General features: G+C 44.2%; 1 pseudogene; it reads left to right on the top strand.

Moving 5' to 3' along the window:
• Positions 1–792: 792 nt before the first annotated feature.
• On the top strand, positions 793–3,595 carry LOC131397671 (sialic acid-binding Ig-like lectin 8; annotated as a pseudogene).
• Positions 3,596–11,759: the final 8,164 nt, after the last annotated feature.

Genomic DNA, 11,759 nt, shown 5'->3' with positions numbered 1-11,759 from the left:
TGTTTCAAGAAAAGAGACATGGGTCTGAGGAGGCACCACTTCCCAGGACCCCACTACTGCCTTCCAGCCCCCGTCACACAGTTAAAAATAACCTTCAGTGAATTCAGGTTCATGTCTCTTCTCTCATGAAATCCTCACCATCCCTGAGGATGGATGACTGCCAGGCTAATGTCACTCACTCTGTGTCTCCTGCACGTGTCTCCATGTCCCATCACAGGGAGGTTCTGGTTCCAGGACACCTATTCTCAGCACACTGGTCAGTGACTATCAGGACAGTGTCCAGGGCTGATGTGTGAACTCGTGAGCATAAAAGGGATGGTCACCATGTGGGTGCTGAGGGAGTGAGGACAATCGGCCTTCCTCATCGCCTGGGTCGCTGAGTCTCACCTCTGGCTGGACCAACCACGACAGACATCTACAGCCTGTGAGTCAGTAGATTTGACCAGAGGGGACATATTTCACTTTGCAGAAAGTGACCCTCAAAGGGGAAGTGCATCCATAGGAAGGCAGGAGATGGGTCTCAGGCCCCGAATGGGGTGTGAATTGGGGTGAGGTTCTCACCCTCCATGGCCAAGGCTCCCAGGAGTGGACATCGGAGGTAGACGGTTGACTCCAAGGGCTGTCCAAGTCCCAACAGTGTCTGGGTCTGATGTTCCTGAGCAGGATCACTGTTCTGACCTCACCCACATCTTCCTATTGGAGCCTCCTCTAAATCTGCAACTTGTAGTTCCTGAGACAGAACCCTGAGAAACAGATTTTCCCTGGCGGAACCTGGCACTGCCAACCACAGACATGCTGCTGCTGCTGCTTCTGGCCCTTCTCGGGTGGAGGGAGGGGGCCGAGGGCTAGGGGAGGCCCAGGAAAAATTACAAGGATTACAAACGTTGGTGACAGTGCAGGAGGGTCTGTGTATGCGGGTGCCCTGCTCCTTCTCCTACCCCCGGGATGGCTGGAATGTGTCTACTCCAGCTCATGGCTACTGGTTCCAGGAAGGAACCAATACAGACCAACATCTTCCAGTGGCCACAAGCAACCCGGATCGAAAAGTGTAGGAGGAGACCCAGGGCCAATTCTACCTCTTTGGACACCCCCAGACCTACAACTGCTCCCTGGACATCAGAGAAGCCAAGAGGAGGGACAGTGGAAGATAATTTTTTTCAGGTGGAGAGAGGAAATACAAAATATGCTTACAAATTTAACCGCAGGAATGGAACATCTGGACTGAAATGTAACTGTCTCTTTGTACATGTGATGGGTAAGGAGCAGCCACAGGCGAAGGACATGGGGGTGCTAGGGCAGGCCTTGGATAAGACCCCACTTCAGGGAGGTATTAAGGGTACAGCATATTGGAGTTTACAGAGAGGACCTGGACAAAAGTCTGAGGCTTCTCTCATGGTGGCACCTCAGACCCTACCTCCTGATGCCCATGTCTCTCCATCTCCTTACCAGCCCTGACCCACATGCCCCACATCTTTGTCCCGGGGACTCTGGAGTCTGGCCATGCCAGGAACCTGACCTGCTCTGTGTCCTGGGCCTGTGAGCAGGGCACACACCCTATCTTGTCCTGGACGTTAGCTGCCCTCACCTCCCGGGGCCCTAGGACATACCTCTCCTCGGTGCTCACTCTCACACCACAGCCCCAGGAACTCGGCACCAATCTCACTTGTCAGGTGAAGTTCCCTGTGGCTGGTCTTACTGTAGAAATGACCATCAACATCAAAGTGTCCTGTGAGTGCTGGGCCAAAACAGCTGGTACCCTGTTGGAGTCCTGAGGGCAGTGGCCATGGAAGTGTCAGGGCCTTGGACACTGGTGTGAGGTCCTAGAATCCAGGCTGAAGGGGATCAAGAGGATGCCCAACTCCACCCTTCCCCCATTTATGCAGCTCCTGGGGACAAGGGCCCATGTCCACCCAGTCCTCCCCACGGATATGGGGCCACCATGTCTTTCTGTCCAAGACTCTCCATAGAACTTGACCGTCACTGTCTTCCTAGGAAACAGTACAGGTAAGAACAAGCCCCGTCCTATGCTGTAGGGAGCAGGGCCTCTGCCAGCTCAGGGCAGGGCCAGTCCCTTCCTCACCCTGGATTCACCCTGGTGACCAGAGAACCTCTTGTGGTTGAACCCAGTGGTCCCGCCCATCCTCAGCCCCCATGGCTGCAGCGAGCAGCTGTCGTCTTCAGAGTCTCACTGCCCTCAGATGTCTCCACCCACCTCAGTTCCACAAGGAGAACAAGAAAATATCCACAGGGCAGACCCCACCTCTTGAGGCCCCTTATCATCTGTCTTCTGATGACTCTTCAGCCTTGTCTTTTTGTTTTTCCTAACAATTGCTTATTTAAGTGCTTTTGAAAAGGTAATATATTCACATGGACAGAAATTCAAAATGTAAGACAGTGTCTCTCCTTCTGATGCTGAGTCATTAATTTAATTCCACCTGTAAAGTCCCTTTTGACAGGTAATATAACACATTTACAGGTTCCTGCGGATTAGGGAGTGGACATCTTGTGCAGGGGGGCTGTTATTCTGCCTACCACATGGACATAATTTCTTTGACTGGCTTGTCCTCCCCCCAAACTGATCTTCCCAAGGTCAGGCGCCATGCCTGAATCAAGGACCTGTAATCCTCTCTCACTTAATCCAGTTCCTGTCCATCATATCATAATTCACTTTTAGATATTTACTTGTTTAACTCATATTTTGCTGTCTCCCTCAATTAAAGAGTAAGCTGCAAGCAGTCACAGTCTATGTCTGCTGTGTCCACCACAGAACATCCAGCACCCAGCTCCGGGCCTTACACACAGGGGGCCTCATTCTTTGAGTGCAGAAGGAACTGGATTGGATCCTCATTTTCCTCAGGCACTTTTGTTTTTGTTTTTATAGTGAGGAAGATTAGCCCTGAGCTAACGTTCGTTGCCAGTCCTCCTTGTTTTGTTGAGGAAGATTGGCCCTGGGCTAACATCCATGCCCATCATTCTCTACTTTATATATGGAACGCCTTCCACATCATGGCTTGATAAGTGGTGCGTAGGTCCCTGCCTGGGATCAGAATCTGAGATTCCGGTCTGCCAAGGCAGAATGTGAACTTAACCACTACGCCACTGGGCCAGCCTCTCCATTAGGGACTTTCAGCATGCTGCTTACTTGGTTCACCTCAGTTTTCATATCTATAAAATGGACACAATAATAATATCTTCCTTATGGGGTTGTTGTGGGAAGTTAATGAGCTTAGCCAGCGCCAAATAAGGTGCTCACTATGTATTAAATATTCTAGAAAACCATGAATGAAGGAGTTCTCCACAAAAATGTGTGTGGGATGAATGGATATGGGAATTCATGGGCTTCCCTCCTGGGCTCTCTCTGCCTTATTCTGACCCTGTTGTTCCACTCTGACTGCCCCGTCTCCCTGGTTCCCTGATTGAATCGCAGGCAGGCAGACTCCCAGCCCACTCTCCCCCACATGTGGCTGCCCCCTGCTCAGGGGAGGAAGAAGAACACAATTATGCATCTTTCAGCATTCGTGGGATGAAACCTTGGGACCCACAGGAATGGGAGGCCGCTGGTAGTGAGTACTCAGAGATCAAGACCTGCAAGTGAGAAACTGCAGAGACTTGGCCCTGGATTGAGGGATCCCGGCCCCTGCAGGGCAAAGAAAAGTCAGAGGCTGATTCTGTTGAGTTAAAAATCCCTCTAAACAGCGTAAAGAGCACAGACTTTGGAACCAAAGAGTTTTAAATTTGAGTCCACACTCTGCTTCTTTACTAAGTAAGTGACAGACCAAACCCCTACCTCTCTGCCTCAGTTTCCTGCTCTGTGCAACGTGGAAGAGAAGCCCCACATGTAAATTTGTGGTGAGAATTTCCGGAGTAAAATCCAGCAGAGTGTATGCCGAACACATGCTGGATCCCGGTGCTTTAACTAGAAAGGTCCTGCTGGGATTTTCTCCCGACTCTGGTGGGGACCAGCATCAGACCTCAGACCTTGCACACAGGTCACTCCTCCTGGAATGTCCTCCCACTGGGGCCTTCATCCTCCTCTGTCTTTGAAAGCTGAGCTGAAGAGGTGGACTTCTGGGTTGAGATGGGAAAGTCACGAAGCAGCTCATTATCTCCTTCTATAGAGAGAAACCAAATGAATGAGGAGAGTTCCCAAATGATCACACAACTGTCTGATGAATGCAACAACGTGATCCCCAAATTCTCCGACAGCACTCAGATGAAGAAAGGAATATATCACAGCAGTCACTTCATAAAGTAGCCTTGATGGAAAGAAATCAAAGGATGGATGAACCTTTAAAAATTACCTACAAATGGACCCTTGCCCATTTATAACAGCAGCAAGAAACATAAGGCACCAAGGAGCATTTTTTTAAATTTAAACATGCAATGCTTCCATACTGAAAAATACACCATATTGCTGACAGAAATTAAAGAAGATCCACATGAATGAAGAAATATACCATATTCATGGATGGGAAGACACAGTATTGTTAAGATGCCATTTTTCTCAACATTGATTTCAAGTAATCCCAGTCAGCAGACGTAAAGCTAGAGTCATCAAGAGAGTGTGGTGTGGACAGAACAGAGTCCATGAATAGACCCACACATTATACATGGTCCACTGAACAACGCACAGTCTATTCAATTGGGAAAGAAAGGACTTCTTTACAAATGTGGTAGAACAAGTTGATTAAGGTTTGGAAAAAATGAACCTTATAAATGATATATTTTGTTTATATAATTTGAATAATGCAGTTTGTAGTCATGTGGTTTTTTCATTCAGTATTGGGGTTTTTGAGGTTCATCCATGCTGTTGTATTAGTATCCCTTTCATTTATTGCTGAGTAAGATCCCAGTATATTACACTTTGTTTACCCATTTTTCTCTTGATGCACATTTGGTTTGCTTCCATTTTTTGAAAATTATGAATAAAGCTTCTGTGGATGTTTGAACAAGACAGTGTCCAGGTATGTTTTCATTTCTCTCAAGTGTTGGGGGCCAGGGTCGAGATGGAGACAATGAGGTCAGAGTCACATGTTGGGAGCTTGAGGGTCTCTGGGACTCCCCATGGAGACCAGCATCCAGCAGGCAGCTGGAGAGACGGATGGTCTGGAGCTCAGGAGGAAGGTAGGGACTGGAGATGGACAGTGGGAACATCAGGGGATCCAATAATCCTGATAATGAATGCCTGCTGTTGTGGGTTGAATTGTGTCCCCCCAAAAAGTTATATTCAAGTTCACACCCTTGGTACCTGTGAGGGTGATTTTATTTTGAGATGGGTCTTTGCAGATTTAAGCAAGTTAATATGAGCTCAGACTGGATTAGCGGACCCTAAATCCAGTGGCTGGTGTCCTTATACAAAGCGGGAAATTTGGACACAGACACATGTAGGGAAGAAGGTCATGTGACAACAGAGGCAGAGATTGGAGTTATGATGCTACAAAGCAAGGAATGCTAAGGATTGCCAGCAACCACGGGAAGCGGGAAGAGAGAAGGAATGGTTTTACCCTAGAGCCTTCTGAGGGAATGTGGCCCTGCTGAAACCTTGATTGTGGTCTTTCAGCCTCTGCCACTGTAAGCCAATACATTTCTGCTGTTTTAAGCCATCCAGTTTGTGGAAAGTAGTCACAGCAGCCCTAGGGAACTAACAAATTCGCTCAGCACCTGCTGTTCATCAATTCCTCACTTATTCTCTCTCATTCAATCCTTACAGTGACTCTTGAGAAGGTCAACCCTGTCCACATGTCACAGAGGAGGCTCGAGTGAGCTACTCAAAGCCACAGAGGCCAGCAAGTGGAGGGACCAGGTTGAATCCAGGTAGATGACCCCAATGCCATAATCGGGTATTAATTATTGGGCCCCGTGGGTTTGCCCTGTGTCCAGGCACTTTCCTAACTGCTTTGTGAACATTCAAACCATCAGTCTGTTCCTAAGAGCAGTGATGACCACAGCTGCCAACCTGGCCAACCAAGCTTCCATAGATTTGACAAAAAGAATTGTCTCTCTCTCTTCTCTCTCTTCCTCCCTGCCACTCTCGCTTCTTTTTTCCTTCTTTTTCGTCTTTCTTCTTTTTTCCTTGTTTCTTCCTCCCTCCATCCCCAGCCTTGTCCTGGAGAAAAGAGAAAAAGACCTCCCAGCCTTGCCCTCTCTTCTTTATCTGTCTGTGCCCAACTCTGAGGCCCTGCCTGGACAATGTTTCCTCACTGCCTATTCATAAGACCAAGTCTATGCCTGATCTGTGATACTAGGTGAAGGTATTTTTGTCTATTTTATTCACCAAGAACAATACTTGGCACATAATAAGCTCCCAATAAATATTTTAGAAATTAAAAAAAAAATGATGTACTTGTAAAACCTCTGTCTCCAGCCCAAGTCTTTGTTCTGGCCCCAGCACATTCCTAAGTGTCCTCATGCTGTCTATAATAGCACCTCAGTACTCCACATTCCACTACTTGGTAAGCCCATCAGGGCAAAGACTGTGTCTGTTCTTATTCCCAGAGCAGTTCAGAAAATTTTGTTCATAAGATACATTCCAAAGAAAACTCTGAGTCAGGCTGATAGGCCCCAGGAGGCAAAGACAAGCAAAGTGGAGAATATAAATATAGCACATCTTCTTTCCTACACACAAAATAATGAGAATGAAATTTAGAAGACTAAGTAATTAACCAGAAAAATAAAATATAGCGACATAAAATCTCCCCTCCAATAGGATCAAAATGAGACAGTAAACAAATGCCCAGAAACTAAGAAAGGAAGTATACCGAAATGGTAATCAAATGTAGTTGGCTCTGGGAAGCGGGACCTAGTGTTGATGATGTTATAGACCGCACTGCGGGCATCACAAAACCTCATGTGTGGAATGGTGCTTGACAGAATGGATGTTCAATCAACATTCAAGGATGAGTGAAAGTCGGCTTGTTTCTCTAAGATCTAGATCAGAGTATTCTATTTAGTAAGTATAAATTATACCTAGCAAGGTCTTATGAGAAAGCATAACTTTTAAAATTTTCCTTTAATATAATAGTCAGTAAATAAGGATTATGAGTACTTCTCACTGTTATAATAATTACTTTTTGAAAGTGCTGGCCTCTCTCCCACAAGTTCCTGTCACTTATATCTCAACGTCTGCACATAAGGCTCAATACTCTCCTGGAATCTTTTTCTCGTCAGGTCTCCATTGGTCTCTTCAATCTTAGGCCCAAAGGTCTTTCATAAGGTCTCAGTGTCCTTAGCTCCTTTAGGCAATTAGGGACTTCCAGACACGCGCAAGAGTCTCTAAGGATGAACTAGGAAGCAGAGAGCACATAAGAGAATCCCAGTCCCCTGAAGAGAGGGTTCCAGTCCCCAAGTCCTTTTCTCTTAGGCAGGGCAATTATTTTCACTACTCCAGGTTATATGGATACCTTTAGGTTGGAGTCCTGGATCGCACGCTTGAGGGGTCAGACTTCTTTCAGACTGGGTGATTTTTGAGCACAAAAACTGGCCCTAGTTCAGCACCATGGACAGCATCATTCCATTGTCTGGAGATCACCAGGTCTACAATATGTCTTAGAAGGACAGACATCTGCTTGTACGCTGAGCCACCTTCATTGCATCTCAGACCAATTAGTTCAAGATGAGGCTGGAAGGAGAGGAGAGTTCACTATGTCATAGCAAATAAAGGATTTGGAAACACATCCCATTTTTAGGTCATCACCCCACAATCTTGGAAATTTGGCATCAACCACTCTGACATATAATGTTTTCTTGAGTTTGTTTGATGATAGAAAACCATCCAACTCAATGTCTCCTATGAGTGTGGGGCCAGGACTCCCAGCACTCTGAAAGCAATACGGAGTCCAAGGAGAGCTCAGGGCTTGGGATACTCAGTGCCAGGTTCCTGGGTACCAGACTGAGGAGAAGGACAAGAAGGATCCAGAACCCAACTTCATTGCTGTTTTTGTGGCTTGACAAGGGGGGGAGGACAAATGCTCGTTCCACCCTTCACCAGTGAAAGGGGAACTATTACGTTTCTGTCCCAGATACTCCATTCCTGCGGACATAATTGTCTTTCAAAAACATAGTACAGGTAAGAAAGAATCTTTTTTCTCTGGGATCAATTGGGAGTGGAGTCTCTGCCAGCCCATAGTAGATTTGTATTCCCAAGTTCATTTCACATAATGTGAAGGATGAGGTCATACATGGGTTTTTTTCCATTTCCCCACAGTCAGGTTCTTCCCATAAACCCTTCTGACCATAATGAACTCAAGAGCTCTGCTAATATTCCCTCACATATTACAAAATGAAGGCTTTCGGGCCAACGGATGGGAGCATCAGCCCCAAGTATTCAGAGGGTAGAGGACAGATAGGTCCTGGAGCCCAGAGCTTCTCTGGGAAAGAGAGACTTCAAACACTCCTTCTTATGGAGTAAATGTGTCTTTAGTCAATGGATTAATAATAATTTAATGGGAATTCTTCACCATAGGGAATAAATACGAGCTTTAGAATAGGAAAAACTTGAATTCAATTTTGGTTTCTCCACTTAATAATGGGGTGACATTGGAAATTTAGTCACTCTACTTCTCTGTTACTCAGTGTCCTGCTCTGCAAAGTGGGGAAATAATGAGCCCCATCTCACAAGAGTTCTGTGATACATGTAAAGCACTGTATGCAGGTCCTGGTACAGGTGTGTGTTTATTGTGTGCTTGTGCCTTATCTCTTGAAAACGCAAGTTCCTGCTGGCAACTTAGCTTGATGCTATGAATGCAAAATCCTTCATGTATTAAATAAACACAGGACATTTCAATCAAAGGAGCTAAAATGTCACCAGCAGCATCCAACCAGGAAATGAATAAAACATCACCATATACTTCTCAATGGAGTCAAGTGGAAAGAGTCAGAACTTTGTAGTGTGGCACTGAAAATTTCCTGACTCTGTATAATTACTTCTTCTGAAGCAGGAATATAAGGGTAAAAGTTGGGCTGAGAGAACCCTGAGAAATTTCACGAGATCTTCCAATAGACACATACGCTCACTCATATGAGTGGACAGACCTGAATAAAATCAATGAAAAGTCTTCCAGAGAAGAAAGCTTCCATATCATTGAGGCTGTATCTGAGGGTTGCCAGAGCTTACCTGTTCTGAGTTGGAGTTCAAAGAGAAACTCCAATGTAGGATACACCTCTGGGCTGATGGAGAGTTCCCTAGTGAAGGTTGGAGTGTCAGAAAAGAGAGAGTCAAGTCTTGGACCCCAGGAGGTGTGTGCTGAACGCCATTTGAGTTCTACCTTCTTTGTCTGCCCTTGGCTTCCCTCAACCCCAGATACTTAGATCTCAGAGAAGTTGATTGAAAGCAACACCCACTCCCCAAACACTAACTCAGAGTGACTGGGGCAGATACAATGTCTGGCCAGACTGCCTGTGTTAAGCATCAGAATATAAAGAGTAATCACATGAACACTATGTAAACATATTACGGCAGAAAGGGGGCAGAAACATACAAAGTTGTGCAAGCCAAAGAACCCAGTCTGGAAGCACTAATAATGCAGGAACAGAAGATTCCTTTCAGGTGTTTACAGTACAGAAGAACTTAATCAGACACAATAGTGACTCATAAAAGCTCAAGAAAAATGTGAATAATTGTTAAATCTAGGTGATTGGTTTATTATTTTACTCTCTTTGGTACTTTTGAACAAAAAATTAAACAAAAATTTGATGTTTTCCCAGTTCCCTTACTGAAACATTTTGTTTCAGTTTGGGTAATTTCTATCAATCAATCTGAAAATTTACTGATTCTTTCTCTAGTTGTGTCAAGTCTATTGAGTCCATCAAAGGCATTCTTTGTTTCTGTTATCATATTTTAAAATTTTCTACCATTTCCATTTATCTCTTATAATTTTCATCTTTCTTTTGAAATTCTCCATATGATCATGTATTTTGCCCACGTTTTCACTAGAGCTTTTAACTTAGTTATAGTTATGTTAATGTTCCCGTCTGATAGTTCCAACATCTGGTTGTGTCCGAGTTGGCTTCTGTTGATTGCTTTGTCTCTTGATAAGTGGCTGCTACTTCTACTTTTGTGCAATTCATAACTTTTTATTGAATGTTGGACATCATGTGTAGAAGAGTAGAGACTGAAATGAACAATGTTTGTGCCTGGAAGTGGGCATGCCACTTCTTCAGTTTGGATGTTAATGCTGAATGCTGAATCAATCCAGTCACAGTAGAGTTGGATTTTGGCCTTGTGGTTGGTAAAGTTACCTTCATTCACTAGACCTTCAAATTCCTCTAGCATTACTTAGAATTACGGCTAGGTTGTTGAAGGGGTTTTTAATGTTTTTATTTCCCCACTTTTAGCTTTGGTCTTTCCCGTGACCCTAATTCTCAGAGAAGTTCTCTTTCCATGTTCTTGGCCAATAGGTTGAATGTAGTGCCAATCATTATCTAGAAAGTCTTAATTCATTGGAAAGGACTAAGAAGAGGCAAAAAAATCATAAAAAAGAGAAAAGTTGTAGTATATTCTTACCACAAGACATCAAAACCTGTTATAAAGGTACATTAATTAAGGTCATGTGGGCCTGTTACTAGGATAGACCAATAGAACAGAATAGAATATTTAGAATCAAAACCACACATATAAAATTACTTGATTTGTGACAAGAGCTATACTTAAGTGCAGTGGGAAAAACATGTCCCTTTCATAAATAGTGCTGGACATATTGGATATGCATATGGGAAAAAAAGTGAATCGTAACACCTACTTAACACAATACGTGAAAATACACTACTAACTGTTGAGATACCTAAATGTAAATAGTAAAACTTCAGGTATTTTATTAGAAAATCACCTGTGTATTCTTGAGGATATACAAAGACTACTTAAATAGGGCAATTATTTACTAATAATGACGGAAAAGATTGATATACAACTACATTAGAATTAAGAAACCCTCTTCCTAAAGATGCCATGAAGAAGATATTTGCAATAAAAATATCCAAGAAAGAACTTTTATGCAGAGTATTTAAGTATCTACCAAAAATTGGTAACAAAAAGATCAACAACCAAATAGGAAAATGAGAAAACAACTTAAGCCCTTCACAGAGGAAGATGTTCAAATTCCCCATAAACATATGAGAAGTTTCTCAATCTCATTAGTCATCAAGGAAATGCAAATTAAAGCCACGATGAAATTCCACTTGTCCTCAGGATGGTTAAAATGCAAAAACAAACAACCAACAAAGAAAACAAGGAAATATCAAGTATTGTCTAGAATTGAAACCACTGGAACGCTCATACACTCATGATTGGAATGTAACTTTTATAATTGCTTTGGAAAACTGTTTGGCAGCACCTAATGAAACTTAATATGCACATAACCTATTACTGAGAAATACGACTCTAAAAAATATACCCAGGGGCCGGCCCGGTGGCGCAAGCGGTTAAGTGCGCGCGCTCCGCTGCGGTGGCCCGGGGTTCGCTGGTTCGGATCCCGGGCGCGCACCGACGCACTGCTTGGTAAGCCATGCTGTGGCGGCGTCCCACATAAAGTGGAGGAGGATGGGCACGGATGTTAGCCCAGGGCCGTCTTCCTCAGCAAAAAAAGGAGGAGGATTGGCGGATGTTAGCTCAGGGCTGATCTCCTCACCAAAAAAAAAAAAAAAAAAAAAAAAAAAAAAATATACCCAACAAAAGTGCATATACATACGAAAAGACATGTTTACAGCAGCACTCTTCATAACAGATCCTGACTAGAAATAACAGAAACATCCATCAAAAGTATATG

The sequence above is a fragment of the Diceros bicornis genome, chromosome 34 (assembly GCF_020826845.1).
Source record: "Diceros bicornis minor isolate mBicDic1 chromosome 34, mDicBic1.mat.cur, whole genome shotgun sequence".
Lineage (NCBI taxonomy): Eukaryota > Metazoa > Chordata > Mammalia > Perissodactyla > Rhinocerotidae > Diceros > Diceros bicornis.
This window is presented reverse-complemented; position numbering and strand designations above follow the sequence as displayed.